The sequence below is a fragment of the Artemia sp. Qi Xiang Cuo genome, unplaced genomic scaffold, assembly GCF_049724085.1.
Source record: "Artemia sp. Qi Xiang Cuo unplaced genomic scaffold, ASM4972408v1 HiC_scaffold_32, whole genome shotgun sequence".
NCBI lineage: Eukaryota > Metazoa > Arthropoda > Branchiopoda > Anostraca > Artemiidae > Artemia > Artemia sp. Qi Xiang Cuo.
The window spans coordinates 1,339,445-1,344,703 of NW_028297441.1; the positions used below are offsets into that span (position 1 = coordinate 1,339,445).

The 5,259-nt window shown below is 34.1% G+C and overlaps 1 pseudogene; it reads right to left on the minus strand.

Annotated features, from left to right (window-relative positions):
- Positions 1-1,022: 1,022 nt before the first annotated feature.
- Positions 1,023-4,061, minus strand: LOC148938907 (uncharacterized; annotated as a pseudogene).
- Positions 4,062-5,259: the final 1,198 nt, after the last annotated feature.

A 5,259-nucleotide genomic window follows, 5' to 3' on the forward strand; every position in this document is an offset into this window, starting at 1 on the left:
CGTGCACTTAAATATTGTAGTTCATGAAATTGTTCGTGCATGGCTTTTTTTCATTAACTTATATGGTGATTCCTTGGTGAATCGCAGGGGAATGATGTTTGAATTTGGAGTGGGTCAACATCAAACTTTAGTAACTCCTTTAACATACTGTCTTTGATTTGTGGTAGGAATACATTGTCACTTAGGGGTCATTCACTGTGATTGCTAAGGGATTTTGACATGTGAATCGTCGACATGTAAAAATTTTGTTGAATTGTGTTCTTCAACAGGTTTGGTATGTTAAATTGGTTTCATCAATCTTATTGTTAAGGATTATATATACATTTACATTTTATGGTTGATAACTGAATTGTCAGGATTGTTATTTTTATAAAGTACTGGATGCTGAGATTTATTACCTGATACACAATATAATTTGTAATTGAAAAAATTAGTCTTCGTTGAACGATCATCATCTCCTTGATTGAAAGTTATCCGTAATTTGGTGGGCGAAGCTTGGATGAGATTTTCTTGGGGATTTATGGCGAGTACTCTTCTCTGGTCGAGACGTGATTAAAATAGGTGTTACTGGGCTAAACCTGCACTGGCTTATGCATTGGCCTGATTAGTATTTGACATGCCGTTCCAATTCCTGAAATAAAATAACTCGGAAAATCACATGTTCTTTAAGATAAGTAGTCATGACACAAGTAGGTCATGTATCAATTGGGTACATTTTACTCTATAAGGTAACTTAAATGCACTGACATTATATATACACATTGATTTTTAACGAAATGACATTTTTATTACATGTGTGGAAACACTCTTGAGGCTTCCCTTGGAACTTCAAAAACATAGAAATTTTTTCTAGGTTATCATGATATAATAATGATATAAGAGATTAATTTTTATGAAGCAACGTTTCTCATTATACTCCTTAGCATACACTATTAAGTACACTTTATGTAAGTTTCTTTTAACATCTAATTACTTTTACATAAATTTAAAACAATCATTTAAACAAATTTTACGATACATTATTTGAGGTCTGACTTTACAACACATTTCATGCCTGCACTGTTCACGCACGTCCTTGCTGTATAAGAAACGCATGTTGTAGCGTCATAGCCACACAGTTTTACGTAAATGATACTACATGGAGGGAGATAGACATAGTAAGCACGAATGGAGACCTCTATACCCACTCGTCTTCTAATGTCTTCCCTTTTTCTTGGCTTAAGCGATTTCATGGGGTTCTGGGTTTAACTTTTGCATTTCTGCCACTTCCCCGTGGTCTTCCTTTGGGATTTGCCTTCTTATTCTCAAGATTCTCCCATAATTGAAATTCAGTAAGGCTCTTATAGTTAAGGAAATCGCGAATACGACACTTACAGTCAGTAGTATGTTCCACAAAAAATTGGTTGAGAATAATCCGTACCTCTCATCTACGTACGTTAATCTCTGGTCTTCATTGGTAAATAGAGGAATCTGGGAATCTATTGCTTCTCTTATTTTTATAAGTGGCAACGTTTCTTTGTTCTTTTCTATTTTGAACCATATCGAGGTTTTCATTTCATCACTCTCTATATTGGGAATAGTATACGATAGGTTGATTGCTTTAAAATTGATTATTTTAGGACTTATTATATTTGTGCTTGTGGTAATTAACGGCGTTTGAACTGTTGATTCCTTAGTTACCAGTCTACATCCTTGTTTTATGGTTATTGTACCCAAATCTTGTAGCAGTAATTCGGTCCTATAACTTGGGTCGATTTTCTCCGTATTATTGTAGCAAGATAAAGTTCCAACAGTTTCTCCTGGGACAGAAAATAACCAAAGGTCGTTTCTAAGGTGTATGAATATCTCTCGTTTATTATTTCTTATTAAGGCTTCGCACGAATTGGGTATGTCTTCCTGTTGCGTGTCTTTTAAGAATATATCTAACATACAAGATCCAGGCTTGACATTGTAAATAGGTAACGTAAGTTGGCAGACTAGTTTTTGAATGACATTTTTGAATGACGTAAGTTTTTGAATGACACACACTTTTAAATCTTGGGGATTCGCTAGGGCATATTTTCGTCTATCTTGATCAACAAGTAAATATTCAGCTTAAGGTGTGATAGTCATAAATGAATTCGTTTTCTTTATATTAGCAGGAAAGGTCAAGATTTTGTACAAGTCATATATGGATTGTTGGTTTATCAATGGAATTGTCACTACTGCGAATAATTGTTTATTTATTTCCGTGATATGTACTTTTAGCTTTCTATAATAGAGTAATAAGTTCGATACTTCTGGTTCCATGGGTAAATGTAAATCAAACTTTAGGTGTGTTTTAATTTCATCGAGAATGCTTTTTAAGCTGGAAGGGTCTACCAGGTCGTATGACAAGGTTCCTCCCGTGAAGGCAAATAATGCGAACTCAAACTTACTAACATCTGTTGCTAGATTTAGTAATGACATGGTAATTATATCGAGTGATACCATGGTAAGGCTCGAATCTGTCACCACACGATCCACTTCATTCCTTAAGTAATTCATTACATTTACAGTTTTTGAGATTTTCTTGGATATCATTTCGACTTTATCTCTTTGGTAGTTAGCTATACTTGCTTGTATTTTCTGGACGTGTAACGTTATGTTCATGGCACTATTTAGCTTTTTTACATTTTCCCTTAGGATATTCAGGTCTTCTTCCGTTGTTAAACCAAAAAGGCGGGAGGCGAGTTCTCCTATGATGGGAATTAGGCTTGTCGATCTCCGATATTTGCTTCTCCGAAAAAATACTTCAAAAATTCGCGTCGTACTTTGTTTTAATTTTTGTATTTCTGTATTAAATAGTTCAAACAGGGCTTGTAATCTTTGTCTGTATAATATTAAAAAGGCTTGGTGAGTTGACACTTTTTGGGCGTTTTTCTCGCTTAGATCAGGTAATGGTTCAATATCTTCTTTTGCTGGCTCGTTGGCCATTGCTAATGTAGCACAAGTGCGTTTGCCGTCTATGGTCCAACACTTCTTGTGTACGTAATCATTTTCTTCCTCTTTCTCATAATTATTCTTCTTTTCTTTTGGTTTAACCGCTTGTACTTTTATTGTTTGTGTCTCGGTATGTCTTAATGGAGTTCTTGCCCTTAGGCCTATAGTAAATATTAAATTCTGCTGGGTGCGCGTAAATATGGGCCCAGTCGACCAAGTCCATTTTTTAATCATCGTTGGTTATAAATAAGTCAGCATGGTCAAATTTTCAGGCGATTGTTTACTAAGAGTACTCATTTCTGGGACTGTGTTCGTCGTAATTTCTGACAATGAAAATTGTATTTCTCTTACTGGGGTTTCATAAACAGGCGTGGTTGTTTTTGTGGCTTTTTCTTTCCTTTCTGTGGGGTTTCTATCCTTATTATTTTGTTGTGTATTTGAAAATTTCAATTCCTTTAGTTTAATAATTTGTCTGTAGTCTTTCTGCTTTGCGAGTTTGGATAATATTTGCTTCGTAGCATTTTTCTCAGCATGATTTTGCCATAATTCTTTGAGAAACGTCCATAGGTTAGGTAATTCGTTTAACATCGCATAATTTCCATCGTAAAGTTTTCCTTTTCTTAGGGTCAATTGTTTGGTATTTTCTATGGGTTTCATCGCGGTAAGATCTTTCGGCAAGCATTCAACGTTATTCTCTGACCTGTTCCTTCTATTTTCTTTGGTACCGGGTCCTAGTGCCATGTCTATTTCTGCCATTTTTTTGTCAAAATCATCTATTATGAATTTGATTTTAGTTTTGGGATGGTTGGAATTTGGAATTACTTGTTGTCCTTACTATGCATCAATTTACTGGCCCGTAATCCTTTATCTGATCTTAGGAATTGAAATATGGATTCCTATAGTTCATTTGTATTTTTCTCCAGTCTCGTTACTTGTTGGAATAAGGTTTCAAATGGTTTGGGATCAAATTTCATAAAGATTTTCCATGCATTATGGCTGGCTAGAAGCGAATTTTCATGTTTAAATATTACTCCATGTTTTACAATATCTTGGGCTGCTGCGTGAACAACGAGGATTATGATGATGTTCTTAAGCCTCATCTTTTTTCTTGTTTCTAAAATTAATCTGTTATAAATTTTATCTATTTTTGGAAAGTTCATTTTATTTGCTCTTCTTTTCTTTTGTTAAGGCATTTTGAATTTTTTTAATTGGACCGTCTTATGATAATTTTTGTTGATCTAATTTTCGAACTGTTTTACATCGTTGCCTAAACAAGACTGATTTATAAGCATAGTACAGTTTTTGTTGGTGAAGGACATCTTAAAATTAGAAATGTTATGGAAATTCAGTAGAAAGGCCTTATTGACTCCCACGATTACAATACCCCTTCGAATCCCAATCCGGACACTTTTTTTTTAAACTCCCACGATCACCACGTGGTTTATGGTCCATATATGGGCATAGAGTCCCTGGGGAGAACACGTGGTTAATGGGGTCAATGACCTCTTTTTCCAGGTGTGTTTTTGGCACGCTCGAGGCGAATGTTATGATCCAGAAATAGTATTTGTTGTTGTTTCCGAGGCAAATGTCAAGGTCAATGTTGTTGTTGTTGTAAGTGCACGCTCGATGCGAATGTTATGATCCAGAAATAGTATTTGTTATTGTTGTTCGAGGCAATGTTATGAGTTTCCCGGAAACAGTTAGATCACGTGTTTCCTTCTCAGCCAATCAGCGAGTCGGATACATCCTACTTCTCAGCCAATCAGAGGGCTTGCTTACATCTCCTTCTAAGTCAATCAGGAGGGCGGAAATATTAGAAAAGGAGGATTGCAGGTTGGGCTAGTTTAGATTTTTAGTTTATTATTTTATTACCTATTTAGTTTAGATTTTTAGTTTATTCTAAGTTTATTTATTACCATTATTTTAGTTTAGTTTTAGTTTGGTTTAGTTTAGATTTTAGTTTAGTTTAATGTTTAGTTTAGTGTCATAATTTATATTTTGTTTATTTTTAGTTTACTTTTAGTTTAGTTTAGTTTAGAGTTTTAGATTAGATACAGTTTGCTAAAGAGTTTTAGTTAGAGTTTTAATTTAGTAGCTTAGGTTAGTTTTAGTTTAGTTTTAGATTAGTTTTTAGTTTTAGTTAGAGTTTTAATTTAGTAGCTTAGTTTGGTTAGTGCTTAGTTTTAGTTTAGAGTTATAGTTTAGTTTTAGATTAGTGTTTAGTTTTAGTTTAGAGTTTTAGTTAGTTTATTTTAGTGTTATAATTTATATTTTGTTTAGCTTTAGTTTACTTTTAGT